The sequence below is a fragment of the Phyllostomus discolor genome, chromosome 3 (assembly GCF_004126475.2).
Source record: "Phyllostomus discolor isolate MPI-MPIP mPhyDis1 chromosome 3, mPhyDis1.pri.v3, whole genome shotgun sequence".
In the NCBI taxonomy this organism is placed as follows: Eukaryota; Metazoa; Chordata; class Mammalia; order Chiroptera; family Phyllostomidae; genus Phyllostomus; species Phyllostomus discolor.
The window spans coordinates 83,176,703-83,189,462 of NC_040905.2; the positions used below are offsets into that span (position 1 = coordinate 83,176,703).

Genomic DNA, 12,760 nt, shown 5'->3' on the forward strand with positions numbered 1-12,760 from the left:
GGGGTGAGGTACAGGGTTTCAAATCTTTGAGGTTAGGAAATCTTTTCCCCCCAACTCCTCACCCTAAGGAACATTTAATAAAATGTTTCTTAATCTCATTACCCAGCAATTACTACTGTTAACGTTTTGGTGAGTGTCCTTTGAGTTAAGAGCACACACATGCACTTGCCCACAGGGAGTTTGATGAGATCATGCTATTTATTCTGTTTTGTAGCTTCTCTTTTTAGGAGCATATTGTGGATTTCTCCCCATGTTATTAATATGGTTTCCACTGTATGAGTTTTATTGCTTGCAGAGAATTTCATTCACCACAATTAGCTTAATATCTCAGAATATTTTTAAATATGAGGTTCAAAAGTTATTTCAGGTACATTTTAAAAGGTTGACCTTATTTTTTAAAAGTATTTGCTGTATCTTAGGACACATTAGAAAATAAACTAACCTTAGCTTCTATATCTTATATTTTGTAGCATTGTAGAGCAAGACACAGACACCCCTTGAGAGTCATGGAGAAGATCCATCTTCCTCTTCCAGAAGAGGCTAAGCTCCCCTATACCAGGTCTGGCAGAAGTAACACCATTGAGTGTGGCTGGTAGGGTACATGAATGTCTTGCACGAGATGGACAGCAATTTGAACTTTTCACCTAAAATGTCATATGGTATGCTTGAGTGTGATATTGTTATGTTACAGAGTTACATACTTATGATTTTGTAATAAAAGATGTTTATGTAATAAAAGAGGGGCGTTATTTGTACTGGCCCCTGTAGATGATCGTTTTTAAAAATGCTAGAAAAGATCAATAACACATGTAGTAAATTTTACTTCTTTTTCTTCCTTAGAAAGGAAAAAGTTGTTTCTACCCTGTTTCCACGCCATGAAGCACCTTGTGACTTACACTGGCCATCCCCTGTGTGATGCTTTGTCCATTGGTCAAGTCTCCTAAGAGAGCTGGGGCCATTTTGCGCTCTGTGTCTGAGTTCCTTCACCCCTTGTTTTGGATTTTTCCAGTCGGTTACTAGAGAACTCAGTCCTGTCCCTTTTGTTGACGGGTTGCCAGGATACGTCTAGATGACAAAGACTAAGTAAGGTTCCTGTTGCATAGCCTCGCACAGTATAGGGACTCCTGCAAGAGGGGACAAGAACCAAGGAGCTCCTGGCTGTTCTGCTTCAGTTTCCACCAGCCCCCTCCCAGAGGGGCGCAGCAGGCCAGGATAGAAGGCAAAATAGAAAAACAAAGAACAAATGTTATAAGGTGAGCCTCTCAGAGGGTGTGCTCTTTCTCTGTTTTCTGGTAGCTAATCAGTCTTAAATCTTACCTTTCAACTAATGATGGCAGCTTATTTTAGATGATCATGATCTCTTCCACTTCTTTCTCACCAGTGTATAGTAAAAAATTTCAAGTACTACTAAACAAAATAACAAATAGTTTATTTCATTGAGTGATGCTGGCAATACTGCAACCTATGGATTAAATGTTCTACTGGTTAAAAGGGAATCAAATTCCTTTTGATGGAATGATTTTAAAAATTATTTTCTTCAAAGAAAAGTAATAAAATATGTTTTTAATGTTAATCCAGGATGATATGTTTATTAGCCAAATTATCCTTGAAAGAAAAGAGTGCTAAAGGCTATAGTTACTCAATTGACCTGGTGAAATTTTTTATTAATTGAGGTAAAATTTACATGGATTGAAATGTAACTGATCTTAAGAACTTAAATTCAATTTCCTAAAATCAATGAGTTTGATAAATATATACAACCATGTAACCCATCACATGAATCAAGATGTAGGACCTTTCTCTTACCCCCCAAATTTTGTCACATCCCTTACAGTTAATTTTCTCTTTGTAGCCACCACTGTTCCTGTTTCTGCCACTAGAGAATAATGTGGCTGTTCTTGAAGTTTATGTAAATAGAATAATACAGTAGCATTCTTATATCTGATTTCTTTGGCTCAGCGGGGTGTTTTTGAGGTTCTTCCATGTTGCTATGCGTATCACTAGTTCAGTTCTTTTTACAGGTGAGTATTATCGCATCATAGGAATATTCCACATTTGTTTATCTATTCTTATATTAATTAGTATTTGGTTTGTTTCCAGCTTGGGTCTCCTATAACTAAAGTTGCTATATATGTTCTTGCACAAATCTTTTGGTGGACATATGTTTTCATTTATCTTGGGTTTTACCTTGGATTGAAATGGATGGATGATAAGGCAGGTATATGTTTAACTTTCTAATGGGTATAAAATGGTATGTCACTGGTTAAGTTTGCATTTCCCTGATGACTCATGAAGCTGAACATTTTTACATGAGTCGCTGGAGATTGTATGTTTCTCTTATTAAGTATCTGTTCACATATTTTGACCATTTAGATTTTCTCTTTTTTAATATCATTTTTACTGATGTATTAATATAATTCACATACAATAAGGTGCCTCCATTTTAAGTGCACAATTTGGTAAGCTCTGACAAATCATTGCTCCAGGTAACCACCAACAATGTCGATGTGAGAGCATGTCCGTTAGCCTCTGTAGTCCACTCTTCACCCACCCAGTTACCTGCCAGGAAGCCCCTGATCTCCTTCCTGTCACATACCTGTCAGCGCTGCTCATTCTGGGGTTTCCTATATGGAATGATTCAGTATATTCTCTTTTGTGTCTGATTTCTTTTATTCAGCACAATATTTCTGAGAGGGGCCCCCATTATTGGGTGCATCAGTAGTTTGTCCATGTTTATTGTGGAGTGATGTTCTTGCTAAATATGCCATAGCTCCTTTATCCGTTTACCTGTTGGTGTGTACTTACATTGTTTCCAGTTTTTCACTAAGATTAAAAGCTGATATAAACATTTGTGCTATTTTATCAAGCAGGTATAGATTTAACTTTGCGAGAAACTTACCAGCAGTTCTCTAGAGTGACTGTGCAATTTTTCATTCCCACCAGGCTTGTGTGGAAGTTCCAGTTCTTCCACATCCTCATCAACACTTGACATTAGCAATCTTTTAAATTTTAGCCATTCTAGTGTGTGTATGTCTGTGTTTCTAATTTGTATTTTCCTTTTTTGTTTAAGATTGTATTTATTTTTAGAGAGAGGGGAAAACAGGGAGAAAGAGAGGGAGAGAAACATTGATAGGTTGCCTCTCACATGCACTCATATGGGGACCTGTTCTGCAACCCAGGCATGTGCCTGGAGTGGGAATCGAGTTAGTGACCTTTCAGTTCCCAGGTCAGTGCTCAATCCACTGAGCCACAACAGCAAGGGCTAATTTACGTGTTCCTAATGCCTAATAACTATTGATCTTGAATTTTAATTCATGAGCTTATTGACTATTTATACATTTCTGTTTTGAATAATCTATTCAAAGCTTTTGTTCACTAAAAAAACCTGGCTTGCTTGATATGTGACATAATACATGCTTTTTATATATGATATAAATCGTTTTCAAACATGTTTTGCAAACATTTCTTCCCAATCTATGGCTTGCCTTTTAATTCTTAATGGTGTTTTCTTTTCAAGAGCGTAAGTTTCTAATTTATATGAAGGAGTATTTTAAATTCTTTTTCTTTTGAATTTTGTGATTTTTGTATTTTGTCTAAGAAGTCTTTACAAATATTGAGGTCATGCAGATATTCTCCTATGCTTCATTTTAAAAGCTTTATAGTTTTATATTTATATATTTTATATAGCTTTTATATTTAGTCCTATGATCCATGTTGAGTTAATTTTCATATGTGGTGAAAGTAGAGAGTTGATATTAATTTTCCTTTATATATATCCAGTTGTTTCACCATCATTTTTAAAAAAGATTTTCCTCTCTCCATTGAATTGCCTTGGCATCTTTGTCAAAAGTAAATTAACCACATATGTGATCAACCATATATTTCTGGACTCTATTCTGTTGCATGAATCTATCTATCTATTTTTATTGGCACCATTAATTTTTAAAAAGCCAGCTTATCTTGGCTTATAAGTAGTGAAGCAAGTATTAAAAACAAATATACAAGTTGAATCCTTCCATGACTGCTTCCCAGCACAAGAGTTCGAATAAGGTTGAGCATTTTTTTGCTTGCATGTTGTCCAAATTTTTCCGTAGGCTATACAGTAGTTCTACCCCTCCCCCTCAAGGATGCTTGAAATCAAGAATAGTACCAAACCCTATACATACTGTTTTTTCCTGTACATGCATACCTATGATAATTCATAAATTTGACATAGAGATTAACAATAATAACTAATAATAAAATAAAACAGTTACAACAATATACTGTAACAAAAGTTATGTGAATATGGTCTCTCTGAAAATACCTATTTTACTCACATTTTCACTTAAAGGAAACACTTCATGACTTCCCTTTGGCATGTCCACATTGCCAGCCTCACTGCTGCTGCACTTCAGGGCCATTAGTAAGTAAAATAAGAGTGCCTTCAACGCAAAGCACTGTGATACCATGACAGTAGATTTGATAACCCAGATGGCTACTAAATGACTAATGGGTGGGGAATGCAAACAGCACAGATATTCTGAACAAAGGCATGAATCACGTCCCGGGGGACAGAGAGTGATGGTATGAGAGCGCTACTCTGAGTGGCACACGTTTAAAAATTATGAATTGTTTATTTCTGGAATTTTCCATTCAATATTTTTGGACCATGATTGACTGAAGGTAACTGAAATCACAGAAAGCAGAACCCTGGATAAGGGGAGACTATTGTGATTTGATTTTAAGCGATTCTCTTGTTGGTGGGAGCAGGGCCCTTGCAGTGTCTAATAAAAATGAATTTCCTGAGACCCATATGGGAGGATGTGGTTCTGTGGTATGGTTTATTGATGATGTACAGTTAAGGGGTTCCTCTCCTGACTTCCCAATATCTCGTCTCCATCCATCTCGCATTGGGAAAAAGTCCAATCTTGTCTCCAGTAGATCCAGGATGAAACCCACTATCCAGAGTGTTTACTCCATATTACAGTCCAGTCCACACTTGGATAGCTTAGTGTGTTTCTAGCTCAGGACATTTCAGGCTCCCTCCTGGAGCCCGTGTGTGGAGTTGCTGGGAATGTGGCTGCTAGGGCCACGTGGCCATGGAGAGAATAGACAAGAGCACTGTGCGAGTGCAGGTCACAAGCAAGAGAGAGGGAGAACATCTTTGTTTCCCTGGGGTTTGATTTTGGGACAGACCAGGTGACTTCTTGAAAGAACCAATCAATTTCCCAAACTTTCATGAGCTTTGATAAGTCCACCCCCACTAGTTAGACTGACAGGCCTCTATGGTCCCCCTGCACCCCCACAACAATCCGGTACTGGAGAGGGGAAGGGAGGGGTGTTACTCCCCTTGGCCTAGCACAATGCTGTAAACCCCTGGGGAGTGAAGCTGTAGCTTCCTGGTTAACAAGTAGCCTTATGTTCTCTATTTTATTAAGCTCAATGTCTAGTTCCCTTTTGCTACCCTTCTCAATATCTAGGTCAACAATGACAGTAACAATTATATACTAAGCAAAAGCCAAAAAATATAAATTACTAAATTTATTCAAAATGATAATTGCGGTAAAAGAGATGTATTTTTCAAACCCATTTTATATAGAATGTGACTTGAACTTTTTAAAACTGATTAATTAATTCACTTATTTATTAATTTATTGTCTGCTACATTCCAGACATTATTCTAGGCAAGGAAAGGAGAATATTTCTTGGTTCATAAATTACTTTTTATATCTATCCTATTACCCATTCAATAATGTGTTTCTCATAATTACAGAAAAAAATCCATGCCTGGTAAAACAAACATCAGATTAAATGCTTCATGAATTCCTATGAATTGACAGAAAATTATCAATACTTGAATGCTTACCGAGAAAAAACATTTCCTCAGGCTTTCCAAGTTTGCTATCACCGTCATAAAATATCCATTTCTTTTGAACCTGGAAATGTAAAATATCATTTCTTTCAGTTGCATTTTTCAGTTTATTTTGGAATCTTAATCCTATATATTATTTCTAAGAGAAATTTGTTTGTAAACTAGACCTTAATATGACTTTTTATTCTCTGTGTCTGTAAAATTTATATGAATGTGTAATATTCCTGTTTTTTAAAAAAAATTTCCAAAGTCTCTGGTGAATGAAACATTTTCAAAAATACAAGTATGTATACAATTCTAAAAATGTTAGCCCTGGCTGGCGTAGCTCAGTGGATTGAGCGCAGGCTGTGAACCAAAGTGTCGCAGGTTTGATTCCCAGTCAGGGTACATGCCTGGGTTGCAGGCCATGTCCCTCAGCAACCGCACATTGATGTTTCTTTCTCTTTCTCTTTCTCCCTCCCTTCCCTCTCTAAAAATAAATAAATAAAAATTTTAAAAAATTTGTAAATGGCAAAGAATGTGAACCATTCCAAAACAACTTTTCCAAGGGACCAGTGATTCCCTTGGAGTCTCATCAACAGAAGCATTGTAAAGTATCACAGTGTACAAGTAGGAATACACATACACCATGCTGGAAGCAGCAGTGAGGGGGAACACAAAGGAGACAAGTTGTTGATTAATCAATAATGGTGACAAGAATGTCCATGGTATAAAATACAGGCAAACATATTTTTTTTGAGAGAAGATTCTGACAGGAGGCTGATAGAATTCTATACAAGCAAAACTCGGTAGGATTTTGGTTGCACTGAGTGCTATTTTGTAAATTCACATTGATTAATCATTGGTGTTTCACTGTTCAAATAAAATGGTATGCTCTAATTCAGAAGGCGTTAAACTTTTTCTATAAATACCCAAATAATAAGTAATTTAGGCCTTGTAGGCCATATGTTCATCAGTTGAAGGGCCAAAGCCATCAAAAACAAATACATAAATGATTAAGGGTGGCTGTGTTTTGATAGAACCTTATTTACAATAAGAGGTGGACAGTTGGCCACATTTGGCCTGTAAGCTGTAGTTTGTTGACCCTTGTTGTAATCTTCAAGGAATTCTGATGAAATATTTTCTAAGATCATACATTAACAGTTAGGGGCCAGTGGCCTTGAAACTTCCTCTGAGTGCCTGGTGCTTTGGGGTGCTCTTCAGAAGATAGATAACTTCCCAGGAGAATTACACTTTGAAAGTCATCTGCACTCCTGTGGTCAAAAGAGGCAATATACGAAAAAGCTCAGCTCAGGAAAGACAAGGTCTTTGCTTCTCCTTAACTCTCTACCTAGTCATATAGCACCCAGTGCACATGTCTACCCTGTCATACAGTCATCTCTGGCGTGCCTTTTTAGCTCTAGTCTCAGGGGAGTGGGGAGTGGGGTGGCGGAGGGGAGCTCTGTGCCATCAATGCTAGTGGCTCATGGCTTGATAAACAACCTTTGCCATGAAGTACAGGGCTTGACCTAGTACATAGTCCCTAACTGGAGCCTCATTTCTCTTGGGTTCGGTAGTTAACACTTCTAATAGTAGAATATTAATCTCTTGAGTTAGTATTGTAAGGATTGAATGAGGATTCTCAGGTATCCTGAAGACTTGAACAAACACCAAAAAACTAGCTGTTAACTCTTCCTTTATAAAAGTCTTTGTATGTTTTTATTCCTTTACATAAATAATAACTTGATCTCTGCTTAAAAATTTCATATAAAATCAAGCTAATCTCAGCTTATGCAAGACTCAGTATATTTTGTTAGCACCTACAACGTGCCTCGTACTGGGCTAAGTGCTGGATATATAACTGTAGAGAGCAAATGAGCCCCTCATGTCTTGGAGTTTATAGTCAAATGAAGGAGACAAATGCCATATGTATACGCAAACAAGACAAAAACATATTCAGTACATGCTATGAAGAAATTAAATAGTCAGTGAACATAACTGTGTTGGAAGTGGTTGTGGTAGTGCATGTGTACACCAGTATGTACAAATAAGTGCATGCATGTATCTGTGCATGATGCATTTGTGTGCATGTTTATCTGCTTGTGCATTTATATCCATGTATAAGTTCAAATGTGTGCACATGTATCTGTGTGTTTGAGAGAGAAAGAGAAATTACTTGAGAAAGAGTAACTAGAAACAGTCTGTTTGAGTTGATGAGATTTAAATAGAGACCGGAAGACAAAATGAGAAAGCTATGCAAAAAGCAGTGTCAAGAGCATGTACAGATTCCCTTTCCAGTCCCTTCCCTAGCCTATTCCAGAGTAAGAATGAATTTGGTTTGTTTGAGGAACTTAAATGTGAACTTGGATGAAGTGCAGTGCAGACAAGAGAGCATCAAAGGGAGACCAAGGCAGAGACTTAGGGAGGCACCAGGTTACAGAGGGCCTTCATGGTCAGGAGTTCAGATTTTGTTTTGACAGTAATGGGACAACCATGAAACATTCAGTCAGGGGAGGCTTAGTTAGGATTTGTTTTGTAATTTAAGTAGTTGAGTATGACAGCTCTGAAAAAGATGGATTAGAGGCAGCAAAGATGGGAGTGGTTATTCACCCACTGTGGCTGCAACAGCATGCGGATGGTGAGGCACGGCCGTTCTCCTGCCTGGCAGTAAACCTAGGAGTACAGGCAAACTCTCTGAAAAAGGAAACTAGCCATGTCAATGACAGATAAAGCAGTGTCCCTGTGTGAACTGGCATGGTGTCACAAGAGGTTATGTAATACCAAAGGAGTGGGATGAAAACGAGAATGCAAGAATATGGGAAAGGGAATGCATTAAAATGAAAAAAGCAGAAAAAAGAGGTGAGATGGGGAGCAGAAAGAAAGTATAAGAAATGACTGGAGCAAAATAAGATGTTTACTTTTCTGCCAGATCCTTATAGGCAATCATATAGGGAATAAAGACATGCTAAGTATTTTTTTAGGGTATCTACCAGTCCCTTATCTCTTTCCTCCTGCTCTCTTCTCCTGGGCCCACATCTCCCATGCAGTCCCACAGTGCAATCAGGAGCCTCGCTGGAGAGCCAGGGAAGAGGCAAACATCCTCCCAATCGATCGTCATGGCTTGGCGCACCACCAGCGTTTTCTCCCAAGTCAAAGATAAGGTCAGCCCTGGCTGGTGTAGCTCAGTGGATTGAGTGCAGGCCTGTGAACCAAAGCATCAGTGGTTTGATTTCCAGTCAGGGTACATGCCTGGGTTGCAGGCCATATTCCCAGTATGGGCTGTGCTAAAGGCAACCACACATTGATGTTTCACTCCTTCTCTTTCTCCCTCCCTTCCCCATATCTCTAAAATAAATAAATAAAATCTTAAAAAATATTTTAAAATTCTACAATTTATTAAAAAAAGATAAGGTCAGAGTTTATTTTGAATTAAAATTACTGTCAAATGAACAAAGAACAAAATGAGAAGTAGTGAGGATTGGAAATAAAAGAAACAAACAATTGACAAAAGACTCGGAATTCAATTTTCAGTGAGATTTGTAGCCAACAATTGTCCTTATTAGTACCATCTGACCTGGTTATAGTCTAGCATGTCACTACCAATTAAGTGCTAGAGGGACCGTATCCTGGCAAGAGTCATTGCTAGAAGAAGACGGTGACATGGTTATCAATAGATTCTCTCAACCTAGAAGGAATATGGGCAGGGGAGATGTGTAGAGGGGCGCGTGTGAGCGTGCATGTGTGTATGTGAGTGAGCAACTGGAAGCAGAGTGCTCAATAGACTGATAACGATATAACTGATAAAATTCTAGCCTCTTGCTAAGCAACTATACATATCCATAGAAAGGACAGAAATACATATCTTTAATTTCTGAAAAACTATTTCCATTATAGCTCATTCTAAAATCAGAAATGTATAATAAGATATTAGTATTATTACTTGTATCAGTTCATGGCATTTCCTCTCAAAAATACCAAGTGACTGCACAACAGTAAAACAGATAGATTATCTGTCCAGTTCCAAGTGAACCATCTTATATATGAGACATGACATTTCAATCCACAAAAATTAAAACCACATTTTCATTTTTAGTCAGCCCATTTCCTATGTCAAGTACTACATCAAGTGACATTTAACTGTTTTAACTGTTCGGGCATTTATGAGTGACAAAAAGTCTCCAAATAAAATTTTCAACAGAGGGTCTCACAACAAGCTCATTGATAAGTACCACAGAAATACTGTTCTGGATAAAATCACTTAAATAGGCACTATCCATTGACATCTAAATAAGTCCTGTTGTGATTCACCAACAATTTAATCGTCTTTAAATGTAACAATCTATTTCAATGTTAATGTTGTAGCTGAAATTTAACAGTGAATCAACAAGGTTAAGATTTGTAGCCTAGTATTGTGTCGTTCTTTCATATGATATTTATAGGACAGATCCTAAATTTATGTATTTTTAAATATTGATTCCATAATGTCTTGAGATATTTCAGTCCATTCTATATATGTTTTTTCACTTAATCATGGTATTATAATACCCTGGTATTTGAAAAATGAGAAAACTAGGAAAACTGTGAACAAATAAATGAAAACAAGATTACAACACTTCAGTGGAAGCTTAAGAAGACAACTGTGAGGAAAGAATGCTGACTCAAAACATAAAGCACTTGAGGAATCTAATCTCCAAAGTCCAGGGAAGCAAAGGAGGTCGTGTTAAGCACATCTCATCTGTGCCTCCCCACCCTGGGATCCATGGTAGTGCAGAAGTTCTCAAGATAGAGAAGAAGGAAAACCTTTTTAATCAGCTTGGGAATTCATTGCCATGTTTATCTTTTAGAAGAGCAGCCTTTGTAGATAGGGCTTCTGGGCGTGAAAGGGCAGGAAAGGCAAAGAAGAATGAAAAGAAGAGAATGCTCATGATGCCTGCTGGTGGTGCCCCCTGCACTGAGGCTGATGGAACTCTGACATGTTCACCTGTGAGCTGGGCTACCTCAAACCATCACACAAAACCCACACAGGAAAAGAGCTCTACTGGATGCAAGGATTGTGGACCCTAGGATTGGTCCGTTCTTTCTCCGTGAAGACGACAATGCCATCATTTAAATAATGCCATAGGAGGACTGTAGTAGTTGCATCCTTGAGCAAAAGGCCAAGACTGTCACTGAAGCATTGGTATTGAAACATTGGCATTGCTTATTTTTTTTAAAGGCTCCTTACTTTGATGGAAACATATGCCTCTATTTCTTTAGTTGACGAAGTAGGATTGTCTTTATTTGTAGTGATACAGAATTCTAACAGATACATGATTGAAGTAAACATATTGTAATAATTAGCCTGTTAACTCACTGGTGGAAGGGTTGGGTTGTTGGGAAATACCTCTAATGAATAATGTGGTGGTGGTGATGGGAATGCAGAAATTATGTCACAAAATATCTGTTTTGGGCTCCGCTGCCAGAAGCAATATTCTGGGACGAATGGATTATTAAATAAATCCAGTCACAGCCAGGCTTTCTTACTGGACTCAAGTGTCCTTAGACAGTGGGGCATTTATTATAAGGATACATGTTCATGGAAACACAAGGGAATCTCACAAGCGGGCCTCAGGAAGCACAAGAACTACATGTTCCAGGGGAATTCCTCGCCAAAGAGTTGAGTAGAGTCTGTTCTCTGTTTCAGACACCAAAATAATTAATAGGTAATTTTTCACAGAAGTTGCAGAATTCTAGAGAAAAGTCAAAGGAGCTTCTCAACGATGTTCTTTCTATTTCTGCTGAATAGACTGTTAACCAGGTATTGCCCCCATTGGCTTCTCAGTCCTATGTTTGTCAGGTCCCTTTCTTGAATTGTTTTGTTTTGTTTTTAATTTAATCTTTATTGTAATTTTTTTCCATTACTGTTTAGTTCCCTTATTCCTTTCTGCCCCCAGCAATCACCACACTGTTGTCCATGTCTATGAGCCCTTTTCCTTTTTGCTCCATCCCTCTTTTCCCTCATCCCCTCTGACTAGCTGTCATCCTGCTCTCTAACTATAGGCCCGTCCCACTTTTCCATGTTAGTTCAGTTTGTTCATTAGATTCCATATATGAGTGAAATCATATTGGGTCTGTCTTTTTCTGATTGGCTCATTTCAGCATAATGTTCTCCAGTCCTATCCCCTGTGTCACAAAAGGTACAATTTTCTTCTTTTTTACGGCCAAGTAGTACATGTATTTCTTTTTAAAAAAAACAGTGTATTGATTATGCTATTACAGCAGTCCCCACCTTTATTCACTTCCACCCTGCACACACCCTCCCACCCACATTCCCCCCCTTTGGTTCATGTTCTTGGGTTGTACATATAAGTTCTTTGGCTTCTACATTTCCTATACTATTCTTAACCTCCCCTTGTCTATTTTCTACCTACCATTTATGCTACTTATTCTCTGTACCTTTCCCCACTGCTTCTGCCTCCCTCTGCCTCCTCCACTGATAACCCTGCAAGTAATCTGCATTTCTGTGGTTCTGTTCCTATTCCAGTTATTTGCTTAGTTTGTTTTGTTGTTTCTTTTAGGTTCAGTTGTTAATAGTTGTGAGTTTGTTGTCATTTTACTGTTCATATTTTTTAGTTTCTTCTTTGTCTTAGATAAGTCCCTATAATATTTTATATAATAAGGGCTTGGTGATGATGAACTCCTTTAACTTGACCTTATCTGGGAAGCACTTCATCTGCCCTTTCATTCTAAATCATAGCTTTGCTGGATAGAGTAATCTTAGATGTAGGTCCTTGCCTTTCATGACTTTGAATACTTCTTTCCAGCCCTTTCTTGCCTGCAAGCTTTCTTCTACAAAATCAGCTGATAGTCTTCAGGGAACTCCTTTGTAGGTAATTGTCCCTTTCCTCTTGTTGCTTTCAAGAGTTTCTCCTTATCTTTCATCCTGGA

General features: G+C 37.9%; 1 protein-coding gene across 1 annotated transcript in view; it reads left to right on the top strand.

Moving 5' to 3' along the window:
- Positions 1–766: 766 nt before the first annotated feature.
- Positions 767–12,760, top strand: part of LOC114508712 (zinc finger protein 474-like) — a 59,216-nt gene continuing 47,222 nt past the window's right edge. Inside the window, exon 1 of the mRNA XM_036020691.1 lies at positions 767–1,253. The gene's annotated coding sequence lies outside the window, so the exon portion shown is untranslated. The remainder of the gene's footprint in view (positions 1,254–12,760) is intronic.